We start from the raw sequence: 22377 nt of genomic DNA on the forward strand, positions 1-22377 counted from the left end.
GATCATCTTGTACCTATAACCTGGGCACCTTAAGAAAAAACTATGAGTTTGCAACAGAAAAGCATTGCCTTTCCCAGAGAAGAACTCATTTAGGGTCTTCACTGCTCGTGAATAGTTTCATTAGCTAACCAAATCTGTAAGTTTGAACCCTGGCAGTCACTCTCTCAATCTCCACAGTCTTCCCTCACTGTTTATAGTTAATTTGTAACCAGGAATATAAAGGTTAATTGGTAACTCAAGTGCTTTCCTCATAGTTAAGCTCTCCAGGCCATTTCTTTCACTACAGAGCAGGAAGTGATGTCTCTGGAGGAGTCTTTTTCCTGTTATCTTTGCTTCTGGTCTCATTAGCATTCTCACTTGTCTAAATGCAGCTTTCACATGCACTCTCTGATATGTAAGTCTGTGTATTAATATCAGCAGGTAAACCTAGCATTTGGGATAATAGCACATTGATGTACTTAGGGTAGAAAGCCTCTCTCTCTCTCTCTCTCTCTCTCTCTCTCTCTCTCTCTCTCTCTCTCTCTCTCCACTTCTTCCCAATTACCCCTTTTTTTCAGTTGTATACATTCCACATCCTAGAATCTAGGTGTTTCCCTCTTTGTCTTTCCAACAGGCAGTCTTCTGCCAGATATGTTTCTTGACTTTTCTATCCCCCTTTCTTGTTTGAACTTATTTTTTAATCTATTTAAATGTATTTTTCATGTGTTTATGCTGATGGCTGTACTTTTTGTGTAGCATGACATACTGGATATAAAGTTATATTTTATTTTGGATATTTAAGATTATAGGTATTTTGTACAAAGATATTTTATTTGTTTATATATCTTTCTCTTCTGCCAGACCAGGAGGACTTGAAATGTGGTTCCCTAAGCAGCAGAATCTACATCAGCATCTTCTGGATATTTATTTATTTATTTATTTGAAAATTCTCATTTTTATCTTTCCTCAAGCCAACGTTCTGTTGATAGAACCCAGGAATTTGTGCTGAGAGCATCCTGGGATAGAAGAAACAAGTTAGCCATTTCCTTGTACTACATCCAGGAAAGCCCAGGCATTCTGCATCTTGGGCATGATGTGGAAGAAGATGCATTAATACTGTGTGAACATTGTACTCAATGCCAACTTTGGAAAAACATACTGTTAACATAAAAGAACTCACAGCATAGTCCAAAATATTCCAATAATTGTATTAATTATCAAATGAATCAAATTGCTACAAATTTAGGAGCTTTAAATAACAAACATTTATTTTTCCTATAGGTTTAAAGGTGAGAAGTCAGCAATGATGTCTCTCTGGACAAAATTAAGGTACTGTCATTAAATTTAAAGGAAATGGAAAAGCAATATGATAATAAAAGACTTCTAGAGGTTCTAAAGAAGACACTGTTTCTGTACTTTTTACAGCTTTTGGAAGTGGCTAACATTCTTTGGTTCTGGGCTTCTTCTTCAAACTTGAAAGTTAGTAACAGTTGGTTGAATTGTTTAGGATGTTTTCTCTTTGGTTCTGATTCTTCTGGTCTCCTTATCCTTACTTCAGGATCTTACTGATTGTATGCATCTGTCCTGTCTGTATAACACAAATTGATCTCTTTATTTTAAAGTCAGCTAATTGGCAGCTTTGCTTCCATTTGGCCAAGTAAGTTATAGTGTGGATTAGTGGTCCAGTTGACTTGTGTATACATTCTTCAATCTACATCCATGAATGGGTTCTGTTAAGATGATCCAGTACTATGCTTCTCAATTTAGAGAACCCCCTATCCCATCGTGTGTCTAACCCTTGCATCCAGAATTTCATACTTACAAGATATTTGGGTCTTTTTATTTCAAGAAAGGGGGTTCACCATTATCAGTCACTTAATGTTAGAGACATGGAACATTTCATCAGCCATATTTTTATAGGTCTGCCTCAGCTGCTGCCTTTGGGGATCTATGTGAGTATAAGAAATGAGGAACATTCAAATAGGCAAGTCTGAGTGATGGAGTAACTCTTGCAATAACAATCAATCCATAAATATTCCTTTTCATGCCTGAAGATGAGAAATCTTCAGAACTTCTGCAACCCCATCATAAGAGTTTTGCCTTTAAGGGATCTTGTACTAACAAGATGTTGCAGAGAATTTAATCTTTTTATATTGCAGAAGTTATCCCATTCATACCCTTCATTCATACAAATCTGTATAGTAACAAATAGGGAGGGAAATAGAGCAATGGGAATACGTTTGATGAAGTTTGTGGATTTTAAATATAGAATAATAAGAAATTACCACTTAGAAGCTTACATTATTTTCAAATGCAAAATATGTCACCTCTGATAGAAGAGAGGAGCCAATCCAGCAGGGTCAATTTGGACCTGCATTGGTCAATATAGAAATATATTTTTAGACACTACTACAGTAACATGATGAGATAGAGTGAATCGCAACCTGAACAGACTTTCTATCTTATCCCTTTAGTGATGGTGTTATCCATTTACTAGAACCCTCTGAACCTTTCTGTGGGTATGTATGTTCTAAATCTATATATAGAACTGTTTATGTAATACTGTTAAGTATTAATCATGTTGAGTTTCTTCTGTGCTATAAATTAAATATTGAATTTAAAAAGTCTTTTTAAAGCTAAGCTGAAAGATTTCCTCAGATATCTTTAAGGAGGGCAACCTTTATTAGGTATGAGCATTTGACATTTCTAGTCTTTTTTCCATAAAATGGAAAGACCAGGTAAATAGCACAGTTTTCCATTGAAATTAGCCAGAAAAATTCTTTTTAGTTTAAGCGTGTTGAAGAGAGTAAGTATTGTGGTTTTAATAGATGGAAGATGATTTTTAAGAGAATACTTGGCAAAGTTAGCATAAGATCCCCAATTCTTAACCACATATATTAAGACAGTATACTATTTGTTCAGATTCTGGGGACAATTTAAAATGTTTTAAAGCATCTATTTATCATACAAATACTTGACTTAATTCAGATATTTTTATATGTTTTTGTCAAACTTCTATTCCTACCAATCCCTTTCCCAATTATCACACCTAAACATTCTATTTTTACCTCCTTCTCCTCTTTTTCTTCTTGTTCTCCTTGTTGTTGTGTTGTTTTTCTTCTTACTCAATCTTGGCTTTACTTTTCATATTGATTAGAGAAACTATGACAGCCCAGATTACTATTACTTGCAGAATTTTATGAGCCATTGATATTATTGATTTAGTCTGATAGTGATATATACATGTATTTCCATATAACAACAATCCAAATTCTAAGGGATGTTACCTTGAGTTCAATCCTTATCAATTGACTAAACAAAACAAAAAGATGGTATAGAAGAAGGCAGAAATGAAAATATTATCTACATCAGTTCTTCCTCAACTCCAAGCAGCCCCAAGCAGGTAGAGATACCTTCCTATTGAGGAAGGGAGGGGGATGTAAATTTAGGCTTTAAACTTGAAAGCCAGGACTATGACTGCAAAGATAAAATTCAGAGACAAGCAAAGCCAGAAGTCTTTCCTACAAGACCAATGCTTATGTGTAGACTAAGAATATGGAATTGCCTTAGGCATGGGGAGAATAAGAAACTGCTTCAGCAGCCCCTTCTCCAACCTTAGTGGTAGAGTGGAGTGAGTGATTTCATCCCCTGAAGAGCAGTACAGAAAATCTAACACAAGACTTTGCTTCAAGTCTCAGGACTAAGCCCATTATGACAAGACCAAGTATGCAGTATAATATGAAAACCCTAAATGCAAGCTAAGGCTCAGAGAGCTCCTGATAAGCCCTGGAATCAGCCTAAGACTTGCACAGTGTGGACTAAAATCATGTTTTGCCCTGAATCATAACTGTCTTTGGGGTGAGCCTGGAGAACTTCTACCTCTTCTGATATACCATACTAGCCCCTGTGGTTATGCAACCCATCTTATTATCAGCTTTGATCACATAGCTGTCTCCACTACCTGTTCTTCAACCCAGTGTAGCACATCTGTAGCTTGCAACACAGGAGCCAAATCAGCACTCCAATACAACAGACTCACTTTTTGGCTGCTTCAGTGAAACTGCGGCATGGGCCTCAATGTGCTCCTGAAGTTGTGCAGGCCCCTGTGTCTGTAGATAATCTAGTTCAACATTTGTCTATGCAGACAAGGGTCTGCCTTTATCAAGACTACTACAATATCAGGCAGCATAGCATGGTATACAGTCCCTACTGAATGGTAGTAGTATTGAATCATAATTCTAGGACTTCATATTAGCATTTAATTTCAGGCTGGTAAAATCTAAAAGTGGGTATGTGCTAACATCTCTGTGGTGGCTTGAATAAAAATGTCCCCAATAGGTCCACAGGGGGTGGCACTCTTAGGAGGTGTGGCCTTGTTGGCATAGGTGTGGTTTTGTTGGAGGAAGTACATCACTAGGCGGTGGTGGGCTTTGGAGTTTCAAAAGCTCAAGCCCGGGCTAGTGGCTCACTCTCTTTTCCTGCTGCTTGCTGATCAAGCTGTAGAACTCTCAGCTACCTCTACAGCACCATGTCTGCCTGAATGCTAGGATGCTTTCTGCCATGATGATTATGGACTAAACCTCTGAACTGTAAGCCAGTCCAAATTAAATGTGTTTCTTTGTAAGAGTTGCCATGGTCATGGTGTCTCTTCATAGCAATAGAAACCATAACTAAGACAATGCCTATACCTAGACATACCATGAAGTTCTGAAATAGCTCTAGTATACAGAATTTGATTCTAGCTAGCATCTCCTAACATTGCTTGTGTTGGCTGAAGTAGGATAATCTTAATCCACTTTTTGATGTTGTCTCAGCATGTGATACATTTTGGTGGTGCTTGCAGGCCAGAGATATGCCATGAGAATATGAGACTAGTTCATCAGTGATGATTTCTCAAATCTAAGCAGACTCCTTCAGTGTTTGAGCACAGGCCAATAATTGTAGATGATGCATGCATTCCTGCCCTGGCACCAGGAAAAGGCTGTGGACTTAGGCTTGCTCTTTCTAGGTATTTTTCCCCTTTACTTTCTATTCAATACTTCAAACTGAATGAAAAATTTCATGCATGATAGACAAGTGTCATGCACACGAGCCACATTCCTAGCACCTCCTGCTCCTTTATAAACAACGTACCAGTAGTATATTTGGAACAGATTGCAAGAATATGTAAGGCAGGTTTTCTTTTTACAGACTAGCTTTTAGCCTCTTTGTTCATGAATGCATCTAAGAGAAGTTCATGATTCTGAGAAATAACTGTTCCTTTCCAAGTTCCAAATTCTAGGAGAGATATTTATGTTGGATGTTAAGTAACTTATACTTTAAGTCAACTATCCACTCAGTATTGAGGCTGGGTTATTTTATCTGAGGATTTCTCAAGCAGTTTCCCATCTTAAAGAAATTGAAAAGAAATATATTGCTTTCACAGTCTCCAAATCAATACAGCTTCAAATGTAGTTGGGGCCATGTTTCTAATGCATTTTCTGTAGGCTGAAGAATGGTACTGACCTGAAGTGCTAGGTGATCACAGAACTTACGCTAAAGCTATTGCACTCTTGGGGGATGAATGATTGTGCCTCTACTCTTGGCATTCAAGATTAAAGTGACCACCTCTTGTACTCATGAGACTCCTCTGGAGGAAAATAGCACTGTCTTGAGTCTTATCTATAGTAATGATGGTCTCTTTCCCATCCATCCATCTTTAGCAACTATCTTCCAGAACTGATTTAGGAACATATAATTTTAGCATCACAACTTGCTTCTTTTTCTTTGCCTTTTAGAAGACAATAATGAAAACCTTGAGGCATTTCCAGTTATAGCTTTTTTGACTAGAATGATTTCTGTGATGAATGTGGCTACAAACCATATATTCCTTGATAACAGCGTGCCAATGTCTAATTTATTTTCCCATCTCCCTTCTACTCTAATTATAGCTTACGCTGAAAAGTATATAGTATAGACCTATTAAATAAATGAATTGATAGGTGTACATACCAATGTTCAAAGATCATCTACTTAATTTTGGATTTGATACATAAACTTTTGGTGTATAGAGAAGAACTTTGATTCTTTTGCATAGCTTATACTTGTCTTCAAGAGTTCTCCAAATATGGCATATATTTTTACTTCAAAATGTTTGTCTGATAACTCTAATATCTTTCCTTGTTATTCTCTTCCTTTTGTTCATCTTAATTCATGTTGCCTTGTCTCTGGCCTGCCTGCTTCTGCATACATACTAGACAACTTATTTGGAAAAAAATGTTGGTAGAAGTGATCTTAGATCCAAGATAATATTCCTTCCTCTAGAGAAGATTCTCCTTTACTTTAGTCAGATGTTTAGAGCCACTAATGGGGCAAATCATGTCAGTTCAGTTTCAGAGATTAAATGGATTAGAAGATGTCCATGGAAGAGCCTGTATGCGCCCATTCATGCTAATCATAGTATAGACAAACATCACAGTGAGGAAGGTTAATTGGTATTTCCTTAACTCCACCCCACATTTCATAGATGATCTATATGCCATTGTCTGTTCATTCACTTTCACTAGGTTTAATGAATTACTACTTAGCTTCTCAGCTTCTCCCCTCAGCACCATCAATTATTTTTTGTAATATACACTCTAAACACAAGATTCATTTCAGAGGACATCCATTCTCACCTGAATTTGCTCAGGTAATACATAACAATATTGTGAAACCTTTAAACAGACTAAAAAAATATTCTGTCAAGCCAAGGGTGGTGACATCCTCCTGTGATTTTAGCACTCTGGAAACTTGAGACAGAAGGATTGCTGTGAGTTTGAGGTAACAATGAGACCCTATTAAAGCAATAAAACTAAGAAAAATTTGTGTCATCTTTTCCTAAGTGATTCTTATGGGAAGAATCTATCAAAGTTACCTAATATTTTGTTGTTGGCAGAAGTCTACAAATCTTATTTTGAGTTAAAATGGACTTGTTTGGTTTACATACCTTTAAAGTTTCTCTATTGTTTTTTTTTGTGTGTGTTTTCATAATTACACATGTTATGTACTTGTTTTGTAGTTTGCTCTATAATTACAAATTTCATGTGATGTTTTAAAATGTAATATTTTATCAGAAAGAAACTATTAATCTTTTGTTTAAATAAAGATTTAATTAGTTTTTTTTCTTACCTCATTCCACCACTTGATTTAAGTTGATTATATTTTATTTCTTCCTGTTTATTATGGCACTGTTAATTGTAGTTCTGTTTAATTTGTTGCTTGTAAAACACTTGACATACAGCCTTAAATGAATGGAGTATGTACAGCCAATATACACAGTAAATAAAAACCAATGGACTGGGAAATTTTTCAAGTAAAGTATTTCATGAGGCCCCCGACACATATATACCAGAGGACTGCCTGGTCTAGCCCCAGTGAAAGAAGACACACCTAACCCTCAAGAGACTTGAGGCCTCAGGGAGTGGAGAGGTCTGCTGGAGTGCGGGTGGGGGTGTGTGACATCCTTTTGGAGACAGAGGAGGAAGAATGGGATGAGGAAGAGTCAGAAGGTGTACTGGGAGGGAGATAAGGTCTAGACTGTAAAAAAATATTAAAATAAAAAAAGAAAAGTTTAACTTTCTACTGTACAAATGACCAATTAAGTCTAATTCTCTTAATATTGTTATGTATTTGTCTATTTCTCTTTTAGTTCTGTAAGTTTTTGTTTGACATATTTTGAAGCTGTGCTATTGGCTTCTTTTAATATCATCCTGGAACATTACCCCTATTATTGTAAAACATCTTTCTTAATCTCAAATATTACTTTACCTTAATACATACTTAATCTGATCTCAGTATACTAATACTTTCTTTTCTTTAGTTACATGATATCTGTTTTCTACATAATTTTAATCAAAAACTTTATATGCATTTACTCTGTTGTCAGCATGTATTAGGGATTTATTCTTCTAATCATTGATGCCATTATTGATATATCTGAGTTTATACTCTTTCTATATTACTATATATTATTTCTCCTTTACAATTAGCAAGATAGCTGCACAATTTTACTATTTATTTAATGATTTTTGTACTGTAAGATCTACAGCATGCTTCCTTGATTTAATTAATTTAATATGCATTTTGTCTACTTTTCTGACAATGCTAGGATCATAGAATAAACTTTTGTTTTCCTTCTTTTTGTCTTTCAGAATATTATTATGCAATCTAATCATACATATATATTAAACTCAAGAAAATATTTGCATTGTTTTATACATATTTATTTTATATATAATATGTAAATGTATGTATTATTATTTACAAAATCAAATTAATTTTTAATTCAGTGTGTATATATGCATCCTGTTCATAAGAGCACAGAATTAATTTTTATTTTGGCATATATATATATGTATGCCAAAAATAAAAAAATATATATATTCAGAACTCATTTAGAGTTACATTGTTTTGTTCTGTACTGAATTTCCACATTTCTCCCTTAAACTATTTTCTTCTTTTAAGATAATTTATTTTTAGTGTTTTCTGAATAGTAGACCTGCTGGTGATGATTTTTTTTTCAGTCTCTGCCAGTAGACATATTTATTTCACCCACATATGATGAATATTTTACTTTGTATTGCCTTTGAAGTTGGCAGTTCTTTTCTCTGGGCACTTTAGAAGTGTCATTCCATTACTTTCTGGGTTCTATCACTTCCTTAGAAAAGTTAGTTATAGATCATAATGTACGAGCTTCATGTAGTTTACAATGTGTGATTTTAAAGGTTTTCTATTTGTCTTTGATTTTTGCAACTTTTACTATTATGAGCACAACTTTGATTTTCTTTGTCTTTTGTCTTTTTGGAGTATACTAAGCTTTTTGAATGTACGGGTTGTTGCTTTCTATTTATCATTTATCAATCTCTCTCTCTCTCTCTCTCTCTCTCTCTCTCTCTCTCTCTCTTAAAAAAGAAGCAAAAAGGGGGTGGGAATTTTGAGGGTGGGGAGGTGGGAGTGGGAGGGAGTAGATAGAAGTTACATCCACAGAGAAGAAGGAGGAGGGGTGAGGGGATTGGGGGTTCCGGGGTGGGTGGGGGATGGGGTAAGGGGACAACATAGGAAATGTAAATAAAACATCCAATAAAAAAAAAGAAGCAAAAAAACCCCACCCAAACAAATTAGAAAACAGCCACAAATACAACACACACACACAACTTTTTATTTGATTAAATTTCAGATATTAAAAATAAGAACTTTCAGAGGGTCCAAGTAATTCTGTTTTTCTCCAGAGATTTCATCTTTTACTCTTCAAAATGGATAAAGGGGGATGATTGCCAATGTATCTGGAAAATGAAGTTAAGATTAGGTTGTGGGTTATGTTTTCTTAAGTATCTACTTATGTATTTTTCTTGTAAATGTTTCTAAAAATGGTTCTCCAAAGGTTCCAGCGGAGGATTTGTGATATTGTGTGAAGCTCCTCTACTGTGGTCCATTCTAAATTGTAAACTCTTTTCCATGGAAATCTAGTCAAATTTATCCTTCTGCTATCCATAGGCTTCCTTTTTAGCTTCCTGTCCTGTGCAGCATTAGAATTCAACAAATGGTACAGGAGGAAAACCTGTTAACCAGTTGATTCAGATATCTGCACCTTTTCAATGGGTCCCTAAAACCTCAAAGCTAGGATTGCTTCTCTGCTTTTTAGCAACAAGCTTGAACTCTTAGCCTACTTTTGCATGGGTAGACTTTAAGGTGGCTGCTAACAGTTAAGCATGTACTGCTCTTGCAGATGACCTTAGATATGTCCCCAGAATCCACATCAGCTTATAGCCACCTGTAAATCTGGCTCCAGGAGATCTGATGCCCACTTTTGACCTTCATGAGCACCTGTGCCTAAGCTCATGTACACAAGATGCACATATATACATCTAATTAAAATAAATTCTGTGCTCATATGCACAAGGGGTGTATGTGTGTGTATGTGTGTATATATATATATATATATATATATATATATATATATATGTATATATAATTAAAAATAAATTTTATTTAATAAGTGATAAACACTAAAGGCTATAAATATACTTGATATTTGCTTATTTTACCCATTTATTTAAAAATATTTAATGAGTTACTAGTGTACTACACAACTAATACGAAACTTTAAAACCATTCTTTTCGAGAAGCTCATCTGTAATTATAATACTTTAGAAGATTTGAGAGGAGATGAAAAAGTGAGTTAGGTACCTACATTCAGATCCACAGTATCCATGTAAAGCCAGACATTGCTACACATCTGTAACCTGAGCACTCCTAAGCCAAGATGAGAGGTACATACAGGAGAATCTATAAAAGTCCAAATCTGGTTATCTTGGTGTTCCTAGCAGTGAACAGCAACAGGGACACTGTCTCAAACAGGGTAGAAGGCTGTCACCCCAGGTTGTTTTTTGACCACCATAAGTACACCATGGCGTGTGTATATCTGCACCCATACCTATGAATATAAACACATGCACAAATATACATACTAAAAGATTAGAAGGAGCTGTAGGCTAGTCTGGAGACCTTGTGTCAAAACAAACACAAAACAAGTATTTACCAAAGCACCATAGTGACTATCTGGTGCTTTATGAGTAGTTTTATTTAAAATTTTATCTTTGGAAATACAATTGCTGATATTCTAAAAATAGGTATTACTCAGTTCTGTTAAAAAGGCTTTTGTTTGTGTTCTATGTTTGTTTCATTTCCAGGTTTTCATTGCAATATTTATGGTTTGTTTCTTACGAGGAAACCCATTTGATTTTTTTTTTGTAGTTGTTGTTTGTTTTATTTTGGACTATCATGCTCATTTTCACTTAAAAATCCATGCCCATAGTTCCAATAGTGGACACGAACTATCCAATATACACTGGTGTAAGTTTTGTACATTAACAGAATTTATGTGATAAGTAAAGTTATTGATCTGCTTTAACAGATGTGGGAACTGAGGCACAGAAATTTTAAGCAACTTGACCATAATTACAGTCATTAAACGGTACGGATAGCATCCAAACTGATGGATTTGCCTCAGAGACGGGGAATTAACTGCTCTGATATCACTTCACCCTTTCCAGTGACTCGAACTCTCAATTTTTTTTCTCTGACTGCAATATTATTTTCCTTTACAGTCTTCTGCACTAAGATTTAGTTTTCAGCTTGTTCTTCAGGGATAAATCTAATACTTTCTCCCCCAAGATCCTCTTATCTTCTAATAAAGCCCGACTCTTCGGTTATCTTGAATTAGGAATCAATTTTCTAGGCTCCTAGATGCTTCGGCACTTTCAGCCCTAGCCCCTTTCCCGAACTGCCTGGCATCCCTAGATACTGAGCCTGGTTGGAGATAATTGCAAGTTCACCCAAGTGAGCCTCCTCACTAATCGCGCTTGTCAACCATTTCCCCTCCACTGTTTACTTACGCTTCCCGTTTACCATTCTGACCTTTCTTAAGGTTCTTCTTTCTCATTGAAACTTCTGTCCAATTACACCTCCTACAGTTTTAGGAGTATAACCTCTACTCTTAAGCCCTGAAGGTAGAAAAACCCCTCAGAATTGAGCTTTCTAAACTTCTTTTCCTTCTGAAGAAAATCTTGTCATTACTTTTTTCTCATTTTCTGCCCATGCAGTATTGATTCATTTCCTCTCTCCCTCTTATGCCTGCTTCCTCCTTCCATCCTGCCACGGCTATTTGCTGGGCATGAACTACATGCTGTTCCAGTAGCGTAGGTAACACAGTGATGGTCAAATAATTCTGTTCCTCTGTTTCCATGCTAGTCTCTGAGATAACAAAAGGATGCGTCAACGTGTACAATACAGGGTAGGCACTGGAACCTTAAATATAATGTAGGATAATCATGATAGAGATCCATAAAAAACAGTGCTTTATTTCTGCATCTAATAATTAGAGGAAAAATCCTCGTCTAAGTAAGCCTTGGCGGTAGAAATGCCAGATAAAGAAAACATAAGCAGGGTCCAGTTAACTAACACACACAGACACATACATACACAGACACACCCCTCAAACCCTCCCCCCAGAGAGAGAGAGAGAGGGGGGGGGGAATATACTCGAATTGGAATCCAACAAATTTTGGTTTATGTGTATCTGGCAATGCTGAGACTGCTGAGTTTTCAATACATAATTTGAATTTCACTGAACATCCTGGACTTTATGTGGCACCTCTCGGAAGGAATCACAGTACTAAACCATTCACAGCTCTGGAGGTTTCAGGCATGGGGATTGTCTTTGGGATATTAATTTTATGGCTGCAAATGTGCTCAGTGCTGAGGCTAGAGAAAAATCAATGACATTGTTTTGCTTCCTAACTGTTTTTGCTGTGTCATTCCTCTCAGCTAGCCCATTCTGCATGTAGCAGCCAGAGAGCTTTAGAAACTACAAATCATGTCTCTTCTCAGTTGAAAACCTTTTGTGGCTTCACATCTCACAAAATGTGAGTATTCTTTAATGACCTTGAAAACCTGAGGTCAGTGGTTCTCATATTTTGCTTTCTATCTGTCATCTGAGGAATCTTTAAGACATTTCTTCTGTCTCAGTCTCATCCTCAGATGCAGATTAAACTTCTTAGTGTTGCAGCCTGGAATTTGTCCTCTGCAGAGTTTGGCAGGTGAATGCGTTTTGCCCTAGGGTTTACCTAATACAGTTTCCCTCTTCCCTCTGATTACCTCTTCATCCTCTACTTCCACTGGCCCACAAATTCTTCCTAACACTCTTCAGTGATCATGCTGTCAAAGATGCTCCTTTCACTATGCAGCCTTCCACTTTCATGTACTCATGTGTTCAAATATCACTATTAGTAAAGCCTTCCCAGATCATCCCCACCCCTCTTATTTATTTATTTATTTATTTATTTATTTATTTATTTATTTCTGCTTAATAATTGCCCCTGGCTTTCATGACCACTTTTCTTATATTACTTTTGTCTTTATCTTTCTGTATGATACCCTTTACCATAACAAAAGCCTTATGAGGGCACACTTGTATGTTACATGGTCTACTTTAGTGTCTAGAGCAGTGCCTGACACATATGTTGAGCTCAACAAGAATGGGTTAATAAAGAAATTTAGAGTATAGCAGAGAATTCAGACTTATGCAAGCAATCTTGATATAATAATTTCTGTCATCATTAGACATTGTTAAACAGAATTTCTAGAGATTCTAATGTGTTTGGTTACTGATTCTACCTCTTTCCTTTCTGTCTAGGATAATATTTTTCAACATCTTACTCTCTACCCCCATTATAGTGTCTGTCTTCAGACTTGGCAGATCTTCCAAAGCTACTATATAGTCTGCTGGACATAGCTTTGAAAGCATTATGAATATCAGTTCACTTAAGTTGGAAAAGTTTTGAGGTAGGTGTTAGTATTATCCTCATTTTATAGCTGTACAAACTGAACCACAGAAAAGTTAGAAAACTTGCTGAAAGCACGGAAAGTCTTACTCAAAGTCTTGTGCTTTAGTCAGGTTGTCATTTATAGTTTTCTCCCTGAATCTTCTTTATCCACCTCTGCATCCTCTGACTGTGTTTCTTTCTGCCTTGCACAACGTGGGGTTGACCATAGGACTGTCTTCCTTTCTCATTGTTTCATTCTTCAGAGTCACTCCACTATGTAGGCCAATCAAATAAGGGTAGATAAAATTAATGGGAGGAGGGCTTGTCAGTAGTCTTATTAGGTCAGATGTTGCTGTTCGAGTTAGATGCTTACCACATCTGGACAATGCCCAAGAATCATCTTCTCTTCACCCTTGGTACATTATATATCTTGACTGTTGTTATTTTTTGGCAACCACTTAGCATTCAGATGACAGTGACCATATCAATGGGGCAAAGTGGAGGCTTCTGTCTTTCTTGAGTGGGAGTCTGGTGGGGTGAGTCTTCTTTTGACTTTTTATTGACATGGTAGTGTCTTTTTCCTCTCACCATACCACCTTCTCTTGTGCTCTGTAAAGACATAAAGTACATACATGCTGTTGTCAAAAATGTCACCTTAGAGAATAGATTTTATTTTTTCCTGAGCTGTGAAAAAAAAAGTCAATGTAGTTAGTGTAGGTTCTGAATAAAACCTGCACTCTTCTTTCCCCATTTGTCCCATTTCAAATCATGTTCTTTTGGGTGCATGTTGGAAACTCTTGCAAATTTTATTGATCAGTGTTGAAATTGGTAGGGAATTTCATTATGTTTCTAGTTGCCTTCAGTACTGCAATGGAGTCTTGAGGTCACTGCAGATAGCTCCAGTAGCTGATAGAATTTTTGTTAGGGGAGGATCTTTCTCTCTCTCTCTCTCTCTCTCTCTCTCTCTCTCTCTCTCTCTCTCTGTCTTTCTCTCTCTCCAGGGCATGAATGTCTAACATTTAAACCATGATAATTAACCTCAACCCTCAACCTTCAAATTAAGAATAGGAAGACTATACTAAAATTGTCCACTATCAATCACACAGTTTTGAGATCTGGTCTACATTGTTTTCAAAGAATATCCAGTGGGATTGTGCCCCAGTTGTTCAAAGCAATGAATAGCTAATTAATGCATTGCTAAGCCCTTCCCCAAACCCCATCCATACCTCATTTCTTCCTTCCTTTCCACTCAAAATTCTTCCCAGGACCACTTACCAAATAAATTGTACCTGTTTTTGGGAGATCCCAAACTGATATTTCTTCTAAAGAACAGAAAAATCCTCTGGAACCATTGGTACCTTTCAGTTGCTAATTGAATTGTGAGGGCAGACAAAACTGTCTTATATGGAGATCTTCTCATGATGGTTTGACAGCTGACAAAACATCTCCCCACACATATATTGCCTACCTTTTGAACAATGACTGAGGTTCTATCTATTTTTGCAAATTTCCATTTAAAGCTTTTTTGAGAGTCAGTTTTAATACATTTGATTATACTAGCCACCCATTTGACTCACAAAGATGGATAAATTTTTGGTTTGACCAAAATGTTATCTGGGGATGCTGTTGCCTAGGTAGCAGCCTGTGTGGGTGTAGAATTAAGGATAATGGGCTTAATGCTACATATGAAAAGAGAACAGATTGCGTGGTGAAGGAGATGCATTAGATTTCTCAAGCAACTTGAGATGCTATTTAGTTCACTGGAAGAGGCCATTTTCTAGGCAGTTAGAGGAGCAAATGACTCAGTAAGAGATAGTGTTTGACAGTAGGGATTTCTGTAAGGGGAATTTCCATTGCCTCATTCCAACTTGTAATTCAGTATAGTTGTGAGGGAAACCACCCCTGTACAGAAAGTATAGATGCCTGAAAAAGAAAGAAGGAAAGTAAAAAGCATAAGACAGGAAGGGAAGAATTACTTGTGTCTGGTCAAATCGGTAACTTTTCTGTCTCCTAGTGGATGGAAAGTATTTCTATACAAAGGCAAGCAAAAGAAAACTCAATTCTGTTTCTGCCTAGACAGTGTTTGAGTAGGTATTCTGAATCTCTAGTGGAAATAACATCTTTACAGTGAACTCAATTAAATGTGTGTGTGCATGTACGTGTGAGTGTGTGTGTGTGTGTATGTGTGTGTATATGTGTGTGTTTGTGTGTGTTGAACTTCCTAGTGCTGGATGTAGAAAAATGCACCATATTGCTTGGTACTTCATGTCCAGCTTGAAGTGTGAAGGAAGATTTGTTCAGGCAGGTCCTGTACCCACAAAATCTCCTGGCTGTCATCACTCACCTTTAAAGGTGCTTTATAACAGCAGGCATCCCACATGAGATTTCACTGCATTGAAACACAGTGGAATTGGATTTTTATAGATGATTACAGTTTTCCAGAGACTTTTAAGCATCCCTTGAAAACTTAGATGTGGATGCTACGATCTTCAAAAATCAAAAGCAAAGCTGTCCAGAGATTTAAATTTCAGAGGTTTGGAGATAGCATCTCTTCACATGTGATAAGGTGTTTGATTTGGATTTCAAAGCTTAGATAATGTTATTACCACTTCAGGGATTTTATATCTAAAATGATAATTTGTTCTAAGTTTAAATGTCTTTCCCACTCCTTTCTCATTTGTGACCTAGAAAGCAGCTCCTAAGCTCTTTTTTGTATCTTCTCAAAAAAAAAAAATCTTAATTTGCATGGCATTGCTTCAAGCTTTCAGTATGGTGCATTGCAAGCACTCTTAGGAATAAGAACCAGTATGTGTGTATATGGGCATGTGTTATAAAGAAATTATTTGATCTGGTTAAAAATTTCCCATTTAGAGATAGATTGTATGCATGTTAACATTTCACATATTTTAATTATTTGATGGGAATCTTTAATAATATACTCTTTTTTTTTAAATTCTTTCACTTCTGACCCTTGAATGTAGCAGAAATGTTTCGGATGATTTATGGTCATCACTAACAGCAATAGGTTATGCTGAGTTTTCAAATTCCACTTTATGCAGTTAAAGAGCATTGGTTCTAGACATGGCATGGTATTATCATACCTGTCTTTGAGTTCTACTTGAGTTTTTCCTTTAACGTTTGTGTGTATACTCCTGTTAGTGTGCCTGTTTATGCTGGTTAACTCTACTTCACTCCCCACTTAAAACTTTTTTTCTTTTGAAAGGGTGGGAGTGAAGGGTGAGGTGGGGGGTATTGGAATAGCAGGTAAAGTTAGAATATATAAATTCTGTTCTTGTAACCAAGTAATACTTCCAATCAAGGGATTGGGACACCAACTTGACCACACAACCTTCTACCAATTTTCCTGCCTACAAGATGTACTGGGATAAAGGTAAAACAGAAATTGAGATAGTGACTAACTAATGACTGGTCCAGCTTGAGACCTCTGCTATGAAAGGAGCCTACCACTGATACTGCTGAATATATTCTGCTATACTTGTAGACAGAAACCTAGCATAACAATTATCAGAGAAACTTCACCCAGAAACTGATGGAAACAGATGCAGAAACCCATAGCCTGGGAAATCCTGAGAAAGAGGAAGAGGAAAGATTTTAGGAACTGGAGAGGTCAAGGATACAATAATAAAATCTACAGACTCAACTAAACTGGGCCCATATGGGTTCATAGAGAACAAACTGCCAACCAGGGAGTGGGATGAATCTAAGCCCTCTGCACACATGACACAGTTGTGTAACTTGATCTTCATGTGGGACTCTTAAAATGGGAGCAGAGCTATATTTGATGCTGTTACTTGCATTTGGGAGACTTTTTTCCTACTGGGCTGCCTACTCTAGTTTCAATCAGAGAGGATGTACCTAGTCCTACTGCAACTTGATTTGCCAGTACCATTTTCTGATATTTCTGTGGTTGAGTTTTTACTATACTTCTTTTTCTATTTGGGGGGAGAAGGTTGTTCTTTGTACTTTCATTTTCATTTTAAAATATTTTTATACAATATATTTTCATCATATTCTTTCCTCTCCTCCCACTCTTTCCAGATCTTTCCCACCTCCCTACCTATTCACTTTCATTTTCTTGCTCTCTATTTCTCTCATGTTCCCTGTCTTTCTTTTTCTCGAATCCCCAAAACAGAACAAAAATAAAAATCAAAACAAATAAATGCCTTTTACGTCTTAATGTTCATCAGTGCTGCCTGACGTACCTCACTGAATGAACTACTACTGTGACTCTGGCTGCTAGAGTATTGTAAACTTGGGCAAGGAAACATTCATAAATGTTCCTTAGTATATTGGCATAAAAAGGCATGATTATGGCAGACTTTCTCACTATGTTTTAGGGCTTTGTTTACCTTCAGGACCAGGGGATATTATATTGGAAGAAGAGTATTGTTTTTGATAAATGTTGACTGAAACAAAAAGGAAAGGTCATGCTTTCTCTTATGTGCCTATTTCTACAAATTGATTCATTTGTTTTTAGTAAAGATCACACTTTTGGATGTGTAGTGTTTGATATAAAAGGCTCTTGAATTCTTCTCCAATGATCATGGTTTTGAGATAGTAATGGAGGAGTTCTGAAGTTAAATGAGCCATTACTTTCAAGCTCTAGGTAGTGACAGAGACAAGACAGGACCAGATTCCAGATTAGTTTTGATATCTAGTATTTTTTGACATATGAGTCACATTGGCTTTTTCTTATTATTTTAAGTGCTGTGGAGAAGGAAAAATACTTGTAAAGTTTAGGAAGGTTTAAGGATGATGAGTTTCTCATCTATGGAATAATGGTAGGCTCACTTCTACCAAACTGAAAATTTCTCATTTATTTACTTGGAGACCAAAAACTTCACCAAAAAGATGGGACATTGGTAGAAAAAATATCATTAGTGCATTACACTTGAGTAGAGTATCCTGTGGCATATTTCATTCTCAGAAAAAGATGTTCTTATTAGTCTAGGGGAGCTTCATTTTATGTTATAAGTGAGTATTCTACCATTGGTTGCATGACCATCCAGGAGGATCTTCCATAACTCATACTTATCCTTAATAGAAAAAAATAAACATCTAGAACAACTCTGTATGTAGGATCAAGCTAAAGTTAGCAATCTATGGATAGCCTCTCTGTGAGAAAAAAGAAAATTGAGGTTCCAGGCCATGTAGTGTAGATTTAGGGGCTGTTTGATTTTCTCATCTGCAGAACAGAGACTGTCAGGCTTTAGAAATTTGTTTTTAACCTTTCAGCACTGTAATTTTCCATCCGTAAAATGGAAATTATAGTCCTTACACAGAGTGATGCTAGAAAGATTTAGCGCTTTGATATTTGTACAGAATGACACTTGTTATAATGCAAGGAAGATATCAGTTTTAGCTGCTACTATCTGGTTTCCTTCTTTTCTAGCAGTTTACCTGCAGGCCCTAGTTATGGAAGATGCTTATATTAGAATAAATAATTAGCTTTGAAAATGGGTGCATAAATAAAAGTTCAAGTTGTGAATTTGATTAATGTTTTCTTCCTTTGTGGATATAGTTCCAAAATTGTTTTCATACAAATACATGAATTAAGTACTGTGAACTTAAATTTCCTGATTCTGTTTATATAAGAGACCTAAAATAGTTCATTTCACAGAAACAAAACATAGTATTGTAGTTACTAAGAGCCTGGGGGAAGGTAAATGGAAGTTGTTTCTTACCAGGTATTACACTTTAGTCATGCTAGGTGGGTAAGTTTTAGAGGTCTGCTCTACAGCATAGTGTCTATAGTTAGTCATACTGTATTATGCACTTGAACGATATAACACAGTAGGCCCCACATTAAATGTTCTTCCTCAAAGAAAACATAATTAGCAAAGATGGAAATTACCTCTTGATGAGCTCCAGATAAATGAAGCATACATAAAAGAAGAGCATTGTGATTGCAAATGTTCATTTTTAAAACTTACTCATGTGAGGATTTGGTGTTTGTAATCAGAGTATATTAGAATGAGCCAGCCATTGAATGTCTGCAGTGTTGTCATTGAACAAAATGCCTTATATGCTGAAATTTACTATAGAGTAACCAGCACTCAGTGACAATAAGACAGATTAGTTGACATGAGGACTAGATTTTATTAGAAAATAAAAATATGTAATTATCAAACATATTTATCTGGGGTTCTTTTTCATTTTATTAGTGGTTTGTAGGAAGTGATTACAGAATAGACAGTGTACTTACTTAATCTCAAATTTCTCAATGATTCTAGTGGCTTGTCCCCATGTTAAAGATATTGAAGAATTTTCAGAAAATCAAATACCTGTTCTAGTTTACTTTTTAAGTGTAGGAATACTTAGCCTCATTATTCTAATAAATGTTTGCTAAATATATTTGATCTCTTGGGAATGAGTTACACTGATAAATATTATATATTAAATAAATATTAATCTATAAATATTAATTTTAAGGATAAAATATCAAACAATTTTGTAGGAAATAATTTGTAAAGTACTTCTGTATGCACTATTTCACTTGAAATATGTAGTACTTTTCTTTGATATTTATTATTACCAGTGTCATTTTACAGGTAAGGCTTCAAAATACTTGAGTGAGTTCTGCTGACATAGATGACAGAATATTTGCAGTCAGTTCCAGCTTTCTTCCTAGATCCTATTTACAATTAAACAATTTTCATCTTGATCACAAACCTCTCAGAATTCAAAGGAAAGTTCTGGAAAGTATAGCATTTCAACCACTATTGTCAGCAATTTTTGTTGCAAGATATTACTGAAAAACCATTCTGCTTACCACAAGATTACCCTAATATTGTTCCTGTGTATGCTGTATGAATGGAAATATTATCAGAGCAAATAATAGTTTGATTAGAGACTACAAACAAAGACAGCTTTATTGTTTAGTCACCTTGGTGAGTTATGAGTGAGGGATAATTGTGTAGTATGTGTCTCTGCACATGCAATTTTGTTCATAAACTAAATGTGAGAGCTGATATAGGAGATGGGAAGCAGAATGAGTCAGAGGAGGAAAAGCTTGTGTCTGTTTAATGGAAAACTTCAAAGCCAGTAAATCTTGTTTTGGTTTCAGAAATTGTCACCCCATCTTCAATTCTTTATGCACACATAGAAGCAGTGTGCCTGCTGTGGCTTTGTTGATGCTCTCAGATTTCTACCTCATAAGATTACCAGATAAATGTAATATAATTTTTGTTTCTATTACAAGATAATTTGAGTCTAAGTGGCCCCCTTTCATCCTTTCTTGCCCTGATTACAAAAGTGAAGCTCACTTTATCTTATTTAGGGCTCTTAAAAATGCTTCCTATACCTGTGTCCCTTCATACATTATTCCAGAGAGAGATAAATTTAATTTTTATTAGCTGAGAGCTATGAGTCATTCTGCTAACTGGCACCACCAGTCACTTCCCCACCAGACTGGCCTTTGCTGAGGGCTCTAAATTTAGGAACTGAATGAGATTGCCTTTTGGTTACATAAAGAGGCAAGGAGATTATTTTTAGCACACCATTATACCTAGAGAGCCCTGTGTGTCTATCTGATTTGTTAACCACAGATTGAAAGAAAACGTGATTACTGATTCTCTCTATGTACTGTTTGGGTGTAGCATCCTTCTGAACTAAATGACATATGCAGTTTTGTTCACCTGCAATTCTTCATGTTTATTTCATCTGTGTTATAAACGTACTGGGAATCAATAGTGTTTAAACACAATGAAAATTTTTTTACTGCATCCTTCACTTGGAAAAAAACTCCCCAATATGCATTATAGTTTTATTCATTCTTATTCATATACTCTTTCTCCTTCCTCCCCACCTTCCCTCTTCTTAACCCTCCCTTTCTACGTCTCTCCTTCTTCCTCTTTCCTTTCCCTCTCTAGTCTCCTTCCATCTCCCTCTGTATCTTAAGTGTCTTAGGAGTAGAGGGGAAAACATTTGGGCTGTGTCTTTTCTAAGGCTGCTGTCAGAGCTGATGATGGCACATGTCTGTCTCGATCAATAAAGCTTTGTGTTTTCCTTTCTGAGCATTTGTCTTTACTTTCCTTTTTTTGAGGAGATTGCTGTAACTGATTTGGAAAAATAGAAGCGGCAAGACAAAAATTAGGAGACATGCTGTCATCTGGGCAGAAAATTAATCGACACAGTGTAGTGGTCAGAGAGCAAATGTGGACAGAGGCAATGTTTTCCTTGTCAATGTATCCTCCTTGATTTGCAGCACAGTACGAAAAGTTAACATTAGCCTCTTCTGATTCCTCTAGGTCATATTTTAGCAACAAAAAGCAAACACTTCCTTGCAATGATGACAAATCTCACTTATCTAATTACTAAGACTTAAAATTATTTTTTTAAGGGGTTATATGGTCATATAGTTAGTTTCTTAAAAAAAAAAATGTGTACCCACAAAGGCTACACTCCATTCAGTGCAGTTAGCTGAATGTTTTAACTGGTGTGTGTGTGTGTGTGTGTGTGTATGTGTGTGTGTCTGTGTTGGTGTATCTCTGTGTTTGTCTTTGTGTGTACAGAACAAGGAAAATGCTTTAAGTAGGAGATAAGAATGGTACACATTAGTGTTCCTAGCAGTAAGATTAGAGCTGCTTGCTGAAATTGTGCACTGAGACATTGGTAACATGATGCTGTTTGGCCACGGTTCTGGGGTGTCGGAAGCTAGATTGCACAATGATCCAGGGAAATGATCCCACTAGACAGGCATGCCCCTTTTCTCTCACTGGGTATCCAGTATATGCTTGCTCATACTCTATCCTTTATCCTTCTTTACAAGATAATTTTGGAGACATAAATTGAATCATGTTATCTAATATGTTAAAGAGGAAATTGGCTATAACATCCTGAAAAAAATGAGGATATCTAAAGAGCCATCAAAGAAAAACCAACTTATAGGTTTCTTAACAGTATAACTAGGAAAACAGAACAGAGTATAGAACATATGAAATAAATAATTCTATTTCTCAGAAATGAGAAAGGGACACTTTGGACAGGCTATCATCTTATTAATTATGATGATTGACTCAACCTACTCAGTGCC

At 36.1% G+C, this 22377-nt stretch overlaps 1 long non-coding RNA gene across 2 annotated transcripts in view; it reads left to right on the forward strand.

The window, feature by feature from the left end:
• Nucleotides 1-290: 290 nt before the first annotated feature.
• The window catches only part of LOC114625408, an 86624-nt gene continuing 64537 nt past the window's right edge, over nt 291-22377 (forward strand). The window contains exons 1-3 of one of the 2 annotated variants that reach the window (XR_003712075.1): nt 291-394; nt 1261-1308; nt 2454-2498. This is a non-coding gene — a long non-coding RNA (uncharacterized LOC114625408). The remainder of the gene's footprint in view (nt 395-1260; nt 1309-2453; nt 2499-22377) is intronic. The other variant, XR_003712076.1, reaches the window with a different exon arrangement.

The sequence above is a fragment of the Grammomys surdaster genome, unplaced genomic scaffold, assembly GCF_004785775.1.
Source record: "Grammomys surdaster isolate TR1022 unplaced genomic scaffold, NIH_TR_1.0 217, whole genome shotgun sequence".
NCBI lineage: Eukaryota > Metazoa > Chordata > Mammalia > Rodentia > Muridae > Grammomys > Grammomys surdaster.